General features: G+C 39.2%; 2 protein-coding genes and 1 non-coding gene across 3 annotated transcripts in view; all 3 read left to right on the top strand.

Annotated features, from left to right (window-relative positions):
* The window catches only part of ITM2C (integral membrane protein 2C), a 350,051-nt gene that overhangs the window by 210,411 nt on the left and 121,441 nt on the right, over window positions 1–18,199 (top strand). The gene's annotated exons all lie outside the window — the stretch shown is intronic.
* The window catches only part of CAB39 (calcium binding protein 39), a 76,751-nt gene continuing 65,252 nt past the window's right edge, over window positions 6,701–18,199 (top strand). Inside the window, exon 1 of the mRNA XM_050751144.1 lies at window positions 6,701–6,717. The gene's annotated coding sequence lies outside the window, so the exon portion shown is untranslated. The remainder of the gene's footprint in view (window positions 6,718–18,199) is intronic.
* On the top strand, window positions 13,776–13,882 carry LOC126933341 (U6 spliceosomal RNA). The gene has a single exon (XR_007718564.1). It is a non-coding gene; the product is annotated as a U6 spliceosomal RNA (small nuclear RNA).

Below are 18,199 nucleotides of genomic sequence, written 5' to 3'. Positions count from 1 at the left end.
TTAGTTCTCATCTTTTGGTTTATGAGCTGAGTTTAGACTGTATGATTGGGAACTTTTTTCCTCCAAAAACACAAGCAAGAACTTTTATATTTGATCATGCCAGTCAGTTGGCAAATGAGGTTTGGGTTACTTGCTCTGAAGTTCAGTGTTGTTTAGCCTCATCATCTCATCGGGATCAAGACTTCATATGCCAGTTAGTGTGTTGATGTGGAGGAGTGGAGTGGAAAGAATATGTTGATTGGTTAGGAAGATTCTCAACAGAAATTATCCTTGGGTAGAATGTTCTATGTGATCCTCTACAGGGCTGTGTACTTGTGCATTCTGTGATTCTAAATGCTGCTGCTGGAAAAAGGCTGTTTACACTAAATACCACCATACGGCAGCCTTTCAGCAGTTTAAAAAGAAACCTTCCAATCTCCTACTATGGTGGTTCAGCTCAGGCTGGTTTTGTGGCATGTTTGTGTTTTTGTGGGCATTTGGCCAGAACAGAAATAGCAATGCTTAGACCTTGAAGGAGAGTGATTTTTCCAGGTTTATATCTGATGCTGTAGAAATAAGTTTAAGGTTATAAATTTTGCAAATAAAACTTTTTTTCAAAATAGTTATTCATTGGAATGACTAAAAGGAAAAACTAAAAACCATTTCACCACTCTCAGGTATGGCTTTTTAGAACCATAGCATTTCTAATCTTCCTTGATTCTTTGACACAAAAGTAATTCTGTGGAAGGCCTTTTCCCCATACTTGAACTTCCAAGTTTTCTCATTTGTTTAGGTATTCTTTTAAAGGAGTTATCTTTATAAAAGAGCAGGATTCGCTATTTACTTTTCTTATTTACCGAAACGTGGGTGAGGCTGTGATGTTTGCCTGTGATCATATGGACTGTGTTTATACAGCCAAGTGAGAGTAAATTTAACCAGAAGGAAAATAGATATTTTAAAAATGTAGACATTGATTAACCTTTTGTATTTTAAAATACAGAACTTATTTGTCTAGAAATAGCTAAAGTTCCCATTTTCTGAAACTAGTTCTAAAAATATGATAATGTAACTCTTAATTTCTTAGGGTATCTGTGACTAAATCATTGTAAGTAAAACTAAAGATGGCAGATTTATATTGATAAAAGACTAACATATTCATAGAAATCAGTCATGTATTACAGATGTTTCTAAATAATGCTTTGTAATATGAAACTATAATTTGAAGTCTTTTTTTTTTTTGAGATGGAGTTTAGCTCTGTTGCCCAGGCTGGAAAGGAACAGCGCGATCTCTGCTCACCACAACCTCTACCTCCCAGGTTCAAGCAATTCTCCTGCCTCAGCCTCCCGAGTAGCTGGGATTACAAGCATGCGCCACTACACCCGGCTCACTTTGTATTTTTAGTAGAGACGGGTTTCTGCATGTTGGTCAGGCTGGTCTTGAACTCCCGACCTCAGGTGATCTGCCCAACTTGGCCTCCCAAAATGCTGGGATTACAGGTATGAGCCCCCACATCCAGCCTCTAATTTGATGTCTTAAATCATGATAAAGTCTTTGTGCTTTGCCATAATTTGAGAAGTTGAGCATTGTGAATATGATTGCTATCATTAGTACAAAAGAGCTTTTCAAATTGATTTTAAATCTTCTACTAACTGCAGGTTCAATCTCATCAGTGAGTTATAAAATCACCTTAGTGGGTTATGACTAGCATTTACAAGGAAGGGAAGGAGTAGGGAGCTAGGATAGAACAAAATAGAATAAAGAATGTCAGTATAATTTTACATAGTAAGTATAAGTGCTATTTGGTGGCTCTTGTTTTCTTTGTATGAATGTATGTACATCATGGGTCATGAGGTCAAAGAAGTCTATATGCCACCAGTGATACTATAATGCAGTTAGGTGGCCTGGTGGCCTTGTGGTTATTTAATGACTGTACACAACATACAGATTGATGAGAGGCCTTATTGGAAAACTCCAGTACTGTCTTCCCTGACCTATTCATACTTTTAATAGGAAGTAAAGGAAAACTTGTGCGACTTGCTAATCAGATTTGTAGTTGACAGGAATCTGGTAGGGGAAGCTAATGTATACTGGATAACAGCATTAAGATCCAGGAAAAAAAATTTAAATGCCATACTACATACTGAGTTTAAATCAGAGGGAATTAAATAGGAATAATTGTTCAATCCTGCTGGCATGTCCCAAAATGCAGTAATACAGCGGACCCCAACCTTTTTGGCACGAGGGACAGTTTCGTGGAAGACAGTTTTTCCATGGACTAGGGCTGGTGGGGTGTGCAGGGTGGGGGATGGTTTCGGGATAAAACTGTGCCACCTCAGATCATCAGGCATTAGGTTCTCATAAGGTGCGGACAACCTAGATCCCTCAAATGCGCAGTTCACAATAGGGTTCACACTCCTATGAGATCCAATGCTGCTGCTGATCTGACAGTAGGCAGAGCTCAGGCAGTAGTGCTGTCTTGCCCACTGCTCACCTTCTGCTGTTACTAGCAGTCCACTGGACCCGTACCAGTCCGCAGTCCAGGGGTTGGGGACCTCTGCAGTAGTATACAATGGATGAAGGTGGGGCTTCCTGTGCAACATGTACAAAAGACTTGGATCAATTAAATTGCTCAGTAGAAAGCGTTTTAGCTGTGTGGCGTGACTGTTAAAACTTAACGTAATTTAAGATCACATTTATGAAATACATGGAAAGGTAGTCTTGCCTGGTTAGCTAACATATGGGGAGTATGGGATCCAGTTTGGAGCACCACACTCTGAGAGGAGCAGTGACAAATAGGAATGTCTGGAGAATAATTCACATGGTCCCCTGATTGAGTTAATTCCCCCAAGGTTTATCTCCCTTTGTAACAAAACCACAGCTGGACAAATTTTACGGGAATTTGGTTTGCTGACTATGCTAATGGTGGTGCAGATTCAATGTGAATATGTGGTTCTCGTTCCCAGACAGCTCACAGGATAGTTTTGAGATGGTTAATTACATATTAACATGTCTTATTAGACTGTTGAAAATGCTTTCAGCTCTTTCTTCATGACATCTCTTTCATTTTATCCCAATTCTGGATGCCACCATGCTTAAGACACAAGGATACAGGTCTACTTCAGAATATTCCTACCTGATACCCATGGAAATGGTTGCTCAGATTTGATATTTTGTCAGTTTACTTCTATATTTGCCTCTGGCTTGACTTGGACTGGGATAAGGTCTAGGAATGGGAATTTATCTTTTTCCTTAAAAGATGGAGTCTCATTTTTTGCCCAGGCTGGTCTCTAATTCCTAGCCTCAAGCAGTCCTCCTGCCTCAGTCTCCCAAGTAGCTGGGATTACAGGCGTCCATGCCCAACTCTAGGAATGGGAATTTGATCACATCATGAGTTGGAATCTAATTCTAAAAGGTATGTGTATACATTCAGTTCTTAAAATATCTTCAAATCATAAGGCTATAATTTTGAACAATATATCAAATTTAAATAAGTTTATGTAATGTTATACTTATTCAACATGTATTTAGATATACTTACCATATAAAGAATATGTTTTGCCTCCCCCAGATTAACTTAATTAGTTGCTGGCTAAGTGGAGAAAAGTCACAAATTCTTACAGTGATTTCTTGATTTACTTTTTTGTCTATAACTAAGCAGTACCATAATGAAAGCAGCCATCCTTTCTCAAACTGGATAGTATAGTGAGATTCATTAAATGAGACTCTACTAGAATGGCTTATTTCAGAAAGATACCATTGCTTGACCATAAATGTTTGATATCTATAAATATGAAATTTTGGATTCATATTCAGGATGCAGTTCCAAAGCTAGTAGGAAATCCAAAATTTCTTTTTTTTTTTTTGAGACAGAGTCTCGCTCTGTCGCCCAGGCTGGATGGAGTGCAGTGGCCAGATCTCAGCTCACTACAAGCTCCGCCTCCCGGGTTCACGCCATTCTCCTGCCTCAGCCTCCCGAGTAGCTGGGATTACAGGCGCCCGCCACCTCGCCCGGCTAGTTTTTTTGTATTTTTTAGTAGAGACGGGGTTTCACCATGTTAGCCAGGATGGTCTCGATCTCCTGACCTCGTGATCCGCCCGTCTCGGCCTCCCAAAGTGCTGGGATTACTTGAGCCACCGCGCCCGGCCCAAAATTTCTAAATAAAAAGATTTACAGGTAAATCTTATAAGAAAATAAAACTTCTTATATTAAGTGACAAAGTTGAAATGCAAATGGCAAACTAGGAGAACATATTTGAAAAAAAAAAATATATAAACAGCCAAAGGGATAATGTTCATAATTATTCAATATCCTACAAGTCAATAAGAAAAGGATTCCAAATTGGGCAATAGAGATGTACAATTTCAGTAAGAAAATAGAAATGGAAGTATGTTCATTGTCATTAATGATTGGCAATTCAAATTAAAGAATTGATCAGAGGGGTGGAAAGAAGAGGAAGTCAAGAAGATAGCATTTTTTATCTGGCAGCTTGAAAAGGTTAATAGGTCCTAGTGTTGATTAGCTGGCAAAGAAATGGCTGCCATCATGGACTTTTGATGACTGTGTAAACTGGCCTAAGTTTTTGGTATGAGTTAAGAATCTTTGTGTTTTGACTCTCAGACTGCTGCTGCCTTATCTGAGTCACTCAGAATCTTCCTTGGCTGCATTTTACTCTCATATCTGGTGTACATAACTGCACAGAATATTGTGTGGTCTCTTTGTGGCCGGGTTAGCCCTTTGTTTAGCTAGTCCTTATGAATAGCTTTCTAAGGTGGGCAGGACAGGTCTAATTACCTCAAGCTTTATAACGATGAGGAAACTGGCATTTGAGCTCAGTGACTGTCCTGGGTCTGGTTAGTAGAGAGGAAGACAAGGAGTTGCGGTTTCTTTCCCTTCTCTCACTCTATAGGACTTCCACAGACAACTAGGCTGGCACTAAGACACAGTAAGGCTGGCTACATCTGCACAGAAAGGAAGGAACAGATAGAGTAACTCATTAAAAATAAGACCCCCAAAGACGAATGTTTTTGCTGAAATAGTTACAAAGCAACCTGTCGTTTGGAAAAATGCTGTGATGACCCCCTACTGACTCTAGAAAGAGTTGTGTTCGTCTGACAGTTTCAAGTGTGAAGAAAATATGTATTTACTTTTATAATTAATCTAAAGGACATTATTAAAGATAGTTTTGTGTGGAGTTATTGATAAAAATATTGGAAGTTTTGTCAAGCTACATTAATATAGAAAATTTAAACATAGGGCTGTAGACCTTAATTTTTAAACTTGTTTTTCTTTGTGATGTTATTAAGCTACTTTAGAACTTGATAATCATTTAGTCACAACTAGAAGAAACTCATTTAGAAGAGTACTCACTTTGATGGCAGCTTGTTTCAGTACTGAGCAAACTGCCTTTCTTGTAAACAATAAAAGACATTTGAAAACTGCTAATTGGGGCCAGTATTAAGTTAGGGCAAAAAATAAATATTAATATAAAAAAGAAACCTTTTGTCTGCAAAAATCAGGTGTGTGTGTGTGTGTATATATATATGGTTATTAGAACTTAGAAGAATAAAGTCACAGAGCTCTGCTACATGATACTTTTTTTTTTTTGAGGCGGAGTCTCGCTCTATCACCTAGGCTGGAGTGCAATGGCACGATCTCAGCTCACTGCAAACTTCGCCTCCTGGGTTCAAGTGATTCTCCTGCCTCAGTCTCCCTAGTAGCTGGGATTACAGGCATCTGCCACCATGCCCGGCTAATTTTTTAATTTTTAGTAGAAACGGGGTTCACCATTTTGACCAGGCTGATCTGGAACTCCTGACCTCAAGTGATCCACCTGCCTTAGCCTCCCAAAGTGCTGGGATTACAGGCATGAGCCGCAGTGCCTAGCCCCATGATACATTCTTAACTTCAAAGAGCTACTTAGTTGTAGTCAGTTTGGTTAAACTTCCAGCCGTATTATATATACTTTTTGTTTTTGGGGGACAGAGTCTTACTGTGTCGCCCAGGCTGGAGTGCAGTGGCATGATCTCGGCTCACTGCAGCCTCCACCTCCCAGGTTCAAGCAAACCTCCTGCAGCCTCCTGAGTAACTGGGACTACAAGCACGCACCACCATGCCTCGCTAATTTTTGTATCTTTAGTAGAGATGGGGTTTCACCATGTTGGCCAGGTTGGTCTTGATCTTTGACCTCGTGATCCACTCGCCTCAGTCTTCCACAGTGCTAGGATTACAGGCGTGAGCCACCACACCTGGCCTCCAACCATATTTTGAAGTGTATTCTATAACTGTGTTTAGATGTTACAGTGGATGTTTATACATGTCCTACCTTGTTCCAGAAAGAATGTAAGGGAGCTTGTAACAGTCTGTTGTATTTATCATAACTTTGGTTTTTGAAATCTGTAACAACTGCCTGGTACACTGAAATCACCACAGTAAAATTTGATAATAGTAGTATGAGTCTCTTAGTAAGTATTTGAGGTTTAACATGAAGTTCCTGTTTGTAAAATTAACACATAGCTTTCTGCAAGAGGTGTTGCTACTTTGTAAAATGATTTTTCTCTAAAAAATGAGCTACTAAAACAAAGCCCTCTGTTTTCTCTAAGCAAATATATTTTGTTGCTCCAATGAAGAATGAACCTTACCGTTACAGCATATTTCATAAACATTCATAATTTGACATTTCTCGTTTACTATAAAGGAAATTTTTAAGGATTAACAGAAAGCCTTTTTTAAGAGGAACGTAAGTATTTTTAAACAATACATTCACTAAGCCCATTTCATTAAGTACTCATTCTATAATTCATTCATTCATTAAAGATAGGTTAGCACAAGAATTATTTAATACTTTAGATTACCAAAATGGAATTAATGGTCTACTTGACATATGTAATAGGTATATCTAGCTTTAGGATCATAGAGAGTGTTTTGCTAACAATGGTCTACCTTTACCCTTGCTTCTCTATTCTAGAAAGGTTAAAAAAATTTGAACTCTTTGAAAAATCTTTTTAAGCGTTCTGAGAAAAATGTAGACATGTGCCTAAAGGAACCTTGTTTTAGTTAAGATGCTATTTTCCCAAAGGACGATGAGTATGTAGAGAAGCTCATGGTCCTCAGAGCTATGCTTGCACTCCGGAGACTTGGTTGGGACTGGAAGGTACTCTCTATGCAGCATATATCTGAGATTTAATAGAAAAGGAACTTTATCAATGATTATTTTATAGAATAGGAGCTTTAATAGAAAAGGAACTTTATCAATGATGAGCAATAATCCTCTTAAAAGCAGATGAAGCTGGGGTATGGGCCAAGCTTTTTAAAATTTTTTTCTTTTTTCTTTTTCTGTTTTCTTTTGGCGGGGAGTGGTGGTGGTGGGACAGAGTTTCACTCTTGTTGCCCAGGCTGGAGTGCAGTGGTGCCATCTGGGCTCACTGCAACCTGCTGGGTTCAAGCGATTCTCCTGCCTCAGCCTCCAGAGTAGCTGGTACTACAGGTGCATGCCAGCACACCTGGCTAATTTTTTTATTTTTAGTAGAGACAGGGTTTCACTATGTTGGCCAAGATATTCTCGATCTCCTGACCTTGTGATCCGCCTACTTCGGCCTCCCCCAAAGTGCTGGGATTACAGGCATGAGCCACCGTGCCAGACCAAAATCTTTAAAAAAAAAAAAACAAAACTTTTTTTCTTAAGGATAGGGGCATTCAGGGGTACCCTTTTCATATTTATTGACTCATAATCTTAGAAATTGCCCTATGCCTATTTGGTCGGGATTTAACAAAATCATTCAGCAAACATTTATTTGTGATTACTGTTTAAAATTATATTTTTATGTTTTACTTTTTTTTTGTAACACTCGATTTATGTGTAAGATGACGGAACAAGTAAGTACAAAAAGTAGAATCTGGAATCAGAAGACTTGCCTTGAATCCTGACACCTACATTCAGTGTGTAATGTCACGGCCAGCCTTTTATGTGGCTTTAAAGGTACACAGCAATTAGTTACCATGGGAGCTAGAGAAAGGGTGCCAGGGTGGTTTCACGGATGGAAAGTGTTCGCAGACATTGGGTTAGGGAGTACACATCACAGTATATAACATGCCTTAGACAGTTACTCATTCCAGTTTAACACTGATAAAAGCAGTCAATCCAAAAAAGCTGTGACGCTCCATAGCAGGATGGCTCTATAAATAGTGTTGCACTCTTAGGAACCCAGATCAAGCCTTTAAATATTCCATCTTGGGTATTACATGAAGCCATCACACTTTAGTCACAATATTACCAGGCTTATATTCATGGCATAAACAATATTCAGGCAGACAAATTAGAGTTGCTCAGCAAAGGTTGTGAGTCCAGCTTTGGAGTAGCAATAGAGAAATTATAGGCACTTTGCTAGATTTCCTGCTCACTTACCCTCCAAGAGCATCTTGGTTCTGGCCTCTAACTCCTTTCTGCATGGGTTTCAGGTGAAATTTTTCTAGTTAACTCTTGGTTATTTATGTATCATTTCTGTGGGTTTTTTTTTTTTTTTGGTTGGTGTGATTTTTGTTTTGAGAAATGTTATTCAGTCCCACTCTGCAAATGTATCTGGGGTCTTATGCAAAGCAGCATGCCAAATGTTATAAGAATATAAAATGACTGTTAATATACAACTTTGCTATCAAGAGGCTTCCAGATTAATTGGGAGTGATACATACATAACATAATAACACATAATCAAGGTTTTAAAAATCTTACAGGTATAAGGAGGGTCTTACACTTTTACTGTGGAGATCTTTACGGAGAAGCTGGTGTTTGAAAGTGGTCTAGAGGCCTGGCGTGGTAACTCATGCCTGTAATCCCAGCACTTTGGGGAGGCCGAGGCAGATGCAGGAGAATCGCTTAAATCTGGGAGATAGAAGTTGCAGTGAGCCGAGATCACGTCATTGCACTCCAGCGTGGGCAACAGTGAGACTCTGTCTCAAAAAGAAAAAGAAAAAGTGGTCTAGATATGGGCAGCATTTTGACAAGTAGAGGAGTGAGGGCATTTCTGAGGAGGGATTACCCACATTGGCATTGCTGTAGTTTCCAAAAATTACTTCAGGGAGCGAAGGGGAGAGGAGCACTATGAACCACTTGTTGATGGCATTGCCCATGGAACTGTGTCCTCTATAGATATTCTTCCTCTTACCTGCCATCAACAAGGTGAGTTTAATTGAATTGCAGTGGACAAAATGAAAACACATGTAGATTGGAACAGTTAAGTAAGAAAGCTTTGAGACCCTGTAGAAGGAAAAGGTAGTGTTTATGTCTGAAGCATGGATTACAGTGGTCATTTTGTAGTTAGGCATAAATCTAACTTTGAACTTCTTGGCAAATAAGGGGGAAAATTTGCGCATAATACAATGGATGATACAGTTTACCTTCCAGTGATTTGATACCTACCAGTTCTTCAAATAGAAACTTTTGCCTAATTACTATTTTTTAAATTATGAAATATGTAAGTATATACATATAGGCTGCAGTATAATGAATTTCCAGCTTCAACAGTTAATACTTTGCTTGCTGTTTCATCTCTCCCCTGCTTTGTTCTCTCAGAGAGGTGGAACTAAAGTATTTTAAAGGAAATCGCAAATCACTCATACTCCCACATGTATGTCTAATTGATAAGGATATTTTTTACATACATTACTATGTTTCATCATAATACCTAACAAAATTAACAGTAATTCCTTAATTGTCATACCCAGTGTATAATTTCTCTGATTGCCAACGTATCGTTTTTTCAGTTGGTTTATTTGAATCAGGATCCAGGGAGGGCCCATGCATTGTATTTGACTATATGAGGCTCTTATTATTTAAGTCTCTCCTGTCTTTTTTTTTTTTTTTTTTTTTTTTTTCCTTTTTCTCACGTTGTTTGCTTTTTTGGAGAAACCGAACATCTGTCTTGTGAAGTGTCCCATTTTCTGGGTTTAATTTACTGCTTCCCTGTGGTGATGTTAAACTTGTTCCTTCCTCTTGTTGCCTGTAGACTGACCACTAGATCTAGAAGCTTGATTTGATTCAGAATTGTAGTTGGGCTGGGGTGGGAGGGGAGAATCAGATTTTAATAGATGATGCTTTGTACTTCCTATTGTGTCGTATCATGAGTCACACTGGTGTGTGGTTGTCCTAATAGATTAGTGTTGTCCATGTACTTAGCCTGTGTATCCTCTATGAAATTCCCCATCATCCTTTCACCTAATGGTTAAGGCCATTGGTGATTGTTGCCTAGTTCCATTATTTCATCAAGAATTACAAAATGGGCTTGGTGCGGTGGCTCACACCTGTAATCCCAGCACTTTGGGAGGCCAAGGCAGGTCGATCACTTGAGGCCAGGAGTTCGAGACCAGCCTGGCCAGCATGGCGAAACCCCGTCTCTACTAAAAATACAAAAATTAGCTGGGCATGGTGACACACACTTGTAGTCCCAGCTACATAGGGAGGCTGAGGCACAAGAATCATTTGAACCTGAGAGACAGAGTTTGCAGTGAGCTGAGATCATGCTACTGTGCTCCAGCCTGGGCAGTAGAGTGAGACTGTTACCAAAAAGAAAGAAAGAAAATTATATATATATAACAAAATGGTGATTTTTTTCTTTCCACACTTACTAGTTATGAATCTCCTATGAAGAACTTTCCCTTGTCATCTATTTGGTTATCCTGAAATATAGTCTGTACAGAAAAAGGCAGGATAAATGTGCATCCCTCCCTCTTTTTTTTTGAGTATTGCATTGTTGCCTTCACAACCTCCAAGGTAACCAATGAAAATTATTTCTAGTATTATTATAATTGTAATGGGCTCTAATGTTTTACATATATTCTTATATATACATGTTACTATTAAATATACAATATTTTAATGTATGCAAATTCTTGATTTCCACATTAATGCATTGTAATAATTATTTTTTTATGCTCAAATTCTACCATCTTAGGCCTTTGCAGCACTTTTCAACTTAGCTCCTGTGCCTTTTTTAGCATGACCTCATAAGTACAGTATTTGCTCTCTGGAGTAACATATCCCTGGCTCATCTTGAGTATTTCCTACTCTTTCATGAAATCTTGGTTTCTTTTAGTAGGAAATGATCATGTGCTGATTTTTAAAAAATACACTTTTATATTAGAAAAAAAAATGCATATTGTAAATGCTTAACCTTAAGAAAAATATAAATATCAAGTCATGTTCTCACTACCCGTTATTAACCTTTGATATTTTTTCTCTTAGCATATCCCTCTGCATATATAAAGATGGAATTATATGTATGCAAACTTATATTCAAAGTGTTTTCACTTAAGAGGAGTTGTAGACATTTTTTCATGTCAATAGAAATCCTCAGAAGCATTGATTTTAAATTACTTCTGAATGTTCAGTTCTATTTGCTGAGAATTCTGGTTGGTTTTCCTTTTCCTACTGTATTAAATAACTATTCAGTGGCCATCTTTGTATATAAATCTTAAAGAAGTAATAGATTATGAGGATACACTCGTAGAAGTGTAATTGCGGGCTTAGGAACATTTTTAAGGTTACTGATACATATGAATATATTGATTATAGTATGAAAGATACTGGACAACCTGACAGACACTGCATAAGAGTTGGTAAAAACCTGCTTTGAAGTCCCAGCTTTTTCGCTTTACTAGCTAGCTTCATGATACTTGAACAAACTAGCCAATAATTTTAAGACTTAGTTTACTTATCTGTAGAACAGAAATAATAGAACTTCTTGTAGGAATGAACGAATGGAAAATCCCACGGTTACTTTCAGGATCAAAATAAATAATAGTTCATGCTACAGATATTCTACAAATATGTGCCTTCTGTGGTTTCAGTGTTGTTTGTTTCCATCAAAACTTATGCTGAGGCTTGGTCCCTAATGTGGCAGTGTTGGGAGGAGATATCTTTAAGAGGTGATTCGGTCATTAAGAGGAATTAATGCCTTTCTCCCGTGATTGAGTTCTCAGTGTTTTGGGACTGGATTAGTTAATGCCAAAGCAGGTTTTAATAAAGTGAGGCCACCTCTGCTGTTTGGTCTCTTCACATATGTCCACCTCTTCTTCTCCACCATGTTAAGATGTAGCACAAAACCCTCACCAGAAGCTGACCAGACGCTGCCACCTGATCTTGTACCTCTCAGCCTCTAGAATTGTGAGCTAAATAAATCTCTTTCCTTTATAAATTACCCCAAATTTCAACTGCTTCTTAAAGCTACTCTCGATTTATTTTAATGGAACCTAAGTTACCACCTTTTTTTTTTTTTTACTTCTCCGTATGTAGTTCTCAATTTTATTTTTATTTAAAAAATTTTTAGTTATCACAACTTAGTTGCAGCTAAGAAAGGCTTGCTTCCCATTCATCCAAAAGCTAAATCAAGACTTTTAGATGTAGGCTTAAATAGAACAGTAAGGTCATTCATTTTATTCCATTTTATATTGCCATCCAGTTTATATAATAGATATGCAGATACAGTTGCTAAGCACTTTTTAATTCTTATACCATATCGTGAAGTAGCTATTGCTTTTCCCATTTTAGAGATAAGGAAAAAGGGGCTTAGAAATGTCTAAGTCAACTAGTTGAGGCATAACAAAGTCAGGATTTGAACCCAGGCTGTCTTTAAAGCCCGTGTAATTAACTACTGTGCTTTAAATAATTGTTCTGTACTACCAGATAGGTAAGTCTAGCATCTAACACAGTATCTGTAAATAGTTACTGTTTTAACTAAGTAACATTAACACTGGAAGCAGGGGTTTAAGTCTTAGAGCCAGCTGTCTAAAAAGAATGTGTTCATGCATGTACTGCATTTCACTCTCCATGACTGCGTAAGAACCTTAATAATCCTTGTAGGCAACTATCTTATGGTGTGTGGGGTTTTTTCTTTGTGCTTTTTGTATTTGACCACGAAGTTCGTGAATCAGATCTAACACATATGTTAGTGTAGAGTCTTGTGAGCTCAGCTGTCTAGGAATGTGTTGTCATTCAGCAGCTTTTCATTATTGTCTCTAAACACATACGCCCACATCCATACACACCAGAATGTTGTCTTGAGAGCAGGCACTCTTGATGCCTTAAGTTTGTGGCATATAGTAATTACACAGTATTGGAGTGAATGAATGTTCTACTGACTGGCTTATGGACCTTTTGAGTTCTTTTCAGTATTTGTCAATACATAGGTGAATAGGAGTGTGTCACATAACCCAAAAGCAGTCAGATCTCCAAAGATGTGCAGTACCTAACAGGCCTAACTTTAATGGTGTGGGCTTTTGTTTTCCTAATGGGTATCCTGTATATTCTCTAGCACTTTCTTGGGATGTTGCTTTGTACTCTTGAAAATATTCTTGAGAATATTAATGTAATAGAGCAGTGATTTGGTGTCTTTGTTCTTCGTAAGATAGAAGTGGCCATTTCTAGTGTCATCTGGTCTCCATCTGTTTTGGAAAAGAGAGTAGACTTCGGTACCAAAAACCTACACAAATACAAAGCAAATAATAAAAAGGAGAATATATATCAAACTACTAATAATGACTGTCTCTTACAGGCTTTTCAGGTGACTTTCACTTTCTACCTTATGTAATCCTGTAATGTTTGAATTTTGCATAATGAGCAGTATAACCGTTTTCTAAAAGCTAGAATTTTAACTCTCTGTGATGGACTGAGATGCAGGAGTAGATGGAAAGACTTTCATATTCTGACCCCCCCACACACACCCCCAACCTCAAAGGATATGGAAACTAGCAGAAGGATTTGCTTATGTGCTTTTAAAAAGCAATGCCTTTTTAAAAGTGATTTCAGTGCTTGCTTTGGTGGCACATACCCTAAAATTGGAACGATACAGAGAAGATTAGCATGGCCCCTGCACAAGGATGACACACAAACTTGTGAAACGTTACATATTTACCAAAAAAAAAAAAATTTCAATGGTCAGTAAATGTCCCAAGCACGGACAACCAGATCTCCTGCAACATCTCTGTCTTAGTCCATTTGTGCTGCTGTAACAAAATACACGAGTCTGGGTAATTTGTAAAGAACAGAAATTTATTTCTCACAGTTCTGAAGGCTAAGTCCAAGATCAAGGTGCTGGCATTTGGAGTCTGAGGAGGGCTGCATCTTACATGATGAAAGGCAAAAGGTCAAAATAGGGACAAGTGCCATGTCTTCACAATGACAGAAGAGAGCAATCCACTCCTGTAAGCCTTTGTTATAGTGACAGGAGGGCAGAGTCCTCATGACCTAAACACCTCCCATTAGTTTCCACTTGCCAACACTTGCATTGGGAATTAAATTTCCAACCCATGAATTTTGAGGTATATTCAGACCACAGTATCCCCTAGAGGTGATACTGACCCTATTGACAACTCCTGGCCTTTGTGGAGAATGGCGAGAGTCTACCCTTGGTGTCTGTAAAGATAGATTTAGAAAACAGAATTGACTGAAATCATGAACTGAATATACATGGAAGAGTTGAGTAGAGTTTGCTATGACAACCAAGTTTAGTGATGGGGTGAACAGTGGATCCATTCACTCTGAAGGGGAACATTGAAAAAGAAGAAGGACTTAGATGAGATTTGGAGGACATCTATAAGGAGCAGCAGTTGGAAAGGTAGGCCATTGGTCTGGTCGGAAATGGATTTCAGATTGTTGAAACCATAGATGAGATCACCCAGAGAGAATATAGGGTAAGGTGACAGCCAAGAGTGGAACCTTAAAGGACAACAACATTGGAGTAGAGATGAGTCATTGAATTAAATGCAGAAAGGAAAATAAATAAATGGATGGATGGATGGATGGATGCAGGAAAGGAAAGGGCATCGGGAGAGAGAAGAAAACAATTAGCGGAGAGCAGTGCATGAATGCGAAAGGGGGAAGCTAAATGTCCATGCGGATTCAGCTTGCAGTGTTGTAAGTGTTCATTTTATATGAAAGTAATATGTTAACAGTTCCCGACACCACCACTTTGGGATTCAAGCATATACCAATAGTTACCATCAGAAGGAAGCCTATCCCCATAGTAGGTATGGATTGCCACAGCCCACTTTAGAATCCTGTCAGTGTCCGGCTTTGTCCCAGTCACATTAATAATTTTGGCTTAGCCCACAGAATCCTGCTGAGGTTTATTATAAACCATTTTTTGGCCGGGCGCGGTGGCTCACGCCTGTAATCCCAGCACTTTGGGAGGCCGAGGTGGGTGTATCACGACATCAGGAGTTCTAGACCAGCCCGGCCAACATGGTGAAAACCCGTCTCTACTAAATACAAAAATTAGCCAGGCGTGGTGGCACGAGCCTCTTGTCCCAGCTACTGGGGAGACTGAGGCAGAATTGCTTGAACCCAGTAGGTGAAAGTTATAGTGAGCCGAGATTGCGCCACTGCACTCCATCCTGGGCAACAGAGCAAGACTCCATCTCAAAAAAAAATTTAATGGACAAGAGAATTGTATTTGAAAGCCAAATGAATTTTTTAATTAAAAATCTGTTTCTGTTCATTTTCTTCGTGAACTTCAGTTATGTCCAAAACATAGTTAAGGCTGTTTTAAAGCAATGTTAAGAAAAACATAGAACATACAGAAAAGTTAACTAACAATGAAAACCCACACACCCACCAACCATCTAAATTTTAAAATTGCAATTTTACTATATTTGCAAATTTGGTACTCTGGCTTAGAAGTAGTTTGGGGAGCAGAAAGGACTTCAGTGTGTCTGGACCTCTAGGATCAAGGCTAGAGGCTGTGCTGTGAGTTGCAGATAGGTAAAACCTAGAGGGCCATGGTAAGGAATTTGGATTTTATTTATTTTTAAATTTTTTTCCCATAGGTTATTGGGATACAGGTAGTATTTGGTTACATAAGTGGTTTGTGAGGTTTTGGTGCAGCCATCATCCAAGCAGTATAGACTGTACCATATTTGTAGTCGTCGTCTTCTTCCTCTTCTTCTTCCTCTTCCTTTTCCCTTTCCTCTTCTTCCCCTTTCCCTCCTTCTTCCCCTTTCCCTCCTTCTTCCCCTTTCCCTCTTCCTTCCCTTTCCCCTCCCCCTCCTCCTCCCCCTCCTCCTTCCCCTCCCCCTTCCCCTCCCCCTCGTCCTTCTTCCCCTCCCCCTCGTCCTCCTTCCCCTCCTCCTCCTTCGCTTTCCCCTCCTTCTCCTTCCCCTCCTTCTCCTTCCCCTCCTCCTCCTTCTCACTCTGTTGCTCAGGCTGGAGTGCAGTGGCATGATTTCAGCTCACTGCAACCTATGCCTCCCAGGTTCAAGCAATCCTCCTGCCTCAGTCCCCCAAGTAGCTGGGATTACAGGCACGCGCCACCATGCCCGGCTAAGTTTTGTATTTTTAGTAGAGACGGGGTTTTGCCATGTTGGCCAGGCTGGTCTCAAACTCCTGACCTCAGGTGATCCACCTGCCTTGGCCTCCAAAATGGTGGGATTACAGGCGTGAGCCGCCGCATCCGGCCTGTTCATAGTCTTCTATCCCTCACCCCCTTCCCCCCAAGTCCCCAAAGTCCATTGTATCATTCTTAATGCCTTTGCGTTGTCAAAGCTTAGCTCCCACATATCAGTGAGAACATGTTTGGTTTTCCATTCTTGAGTTACTTCACTTAGAATAATAGTCTCCAGTCTCATCTAGATTGCTGCAAATGCTGTTAATTCATTCCTGTTTATGGCTTAGTAGTCCATCATATATATATATGCATACACATACACACACACCCCCCACAGTTTCTTTATCCACTCGTTGATTGATGGGCATTTGGATTGGTTCCATGATTTTCCTCTGGGTAGATGCCCAATAGTGGGATTGCTGGATTAAGTGGTAGTTCTACTTTTAGTTCTTTAAGGAATCTCCACATTGTTTTCCATAGTGGCTGTACTAGTTTACATTCCCACCAGGAGTGTAGAGGTGTTCTCTGATTACCACATCCATGCCAACATGTATTTGTTTATTGATTTTTTGATTATGGCCATTCTTGCAGGAGTGAGGTGGTATTGTATTGTGGTTTTGGTTTGCATTTCCTTATCATTAGTGATGCTGAGCATTTTTTCGTGTGTTCATTGGCGATTTGTATATCTTCTTTTGAGAATTGTCTATTTATGTCCTTAGCCCACTTTTTGATGGGATTGTTTATTTTTTTCTTACTGATTTGTTTGAGTTTGTTGTAGATTCTGGGTATTAGTCCTTTGTCAGATGTATATTGTGAAGATTTTCTCCCACTCTGGGTTGTCTATTTACTCTGCTAACTGTTCTTTTGCCATGCAAAAGCACTTTAAGCTCCAGCTATTTATCTTTGATTTTATTACATTTGCTTTTGGGTTTTTTGTCATGGAATTTGGATTTTATTCTAAGGGCAGTGAAAAATTATTGAAGATCTTAACCAGTGGATTCGTGTTATTCCCTTAAATTCCTCCAAATATGTATTAAAGGAAATATTACTGATGATAAAGGGGAGATGAGAAAGGTAGGTGGATTGTTATGGTGAAATGTATCTTTAAACTGCTGGGACCCTTCTCGAACCATTGCTACTTCCAACTTGGGCATCTCCATACTCTAGGGATTGTCAGTTTCAAAACTCAGACATGTGCCCATGTGCTTCACATCCTTCAAGGTCACAGAACGCTCCAAATGGCTTGATGGTGGACCAGGCCCTTTGGAAGGCAGCGTACCCCCCGGGATAAAGCAGTACCAGCTGGAGTCCACTCTTAAAGGTGCCTTTGCTATCACTTGAGCATTGTCTGAAGGTCACACACGAGCCTGTGAAGGAATTAACTCCTGTGTTACTTAACAACTGGGATGGATTCTGAGAAATGCATCAGGCAGTTTCGTCGTTGTGCAAATGTCATAGAGTGTACAGTACTTACATAAACCTAGATGGTATAGTCAACTACCTAGTAATCTATGTAATATAGCCTGTTGCTCCTAGGCTGTAAACCTGTACAGCATGTTACTGTGTTGAATACAGTAGGTATTTGTAGCACAAAGCACTAAGTGATAGGAACTTTTCAGCTCCATTGTAATCTTATGGGACCACTGTCATGTAATGCAGTCAGTCATTGACTGAAACCTTATCAGGCAGCTACATGACTGTGTAAGATAATTAAGCTTGATACTTAGCAAACCTGAACATAAGAAACAAATTCTGTAATGCAGAAGTTTTGGGGAGTGTTATTTCCTGGTTTTTGCCTACCAAAATCTTGGGTAATTATATTAAGAGTTGATGAGCCTAAGGACATAC

This window comes from Macaca thibetana, chromosome 12, assembly GCF_024542745.1.
Source record: "Macaca thibetana thibetana isolate TM-01 chromosome 12, ASM2454274v1, whole genome shotgun sequence".
Classification (NCBI taxonomy): Eukaryota; Metazoa; Chordata; class Mammalia; order Primates; family Cercopithecidae; genus Macaca; species Macaca thibetana.
Note: the sequence above shows the minus strand (reverse complement) of the source record. Positions and strands in the feature narration are given on the sequence as shown.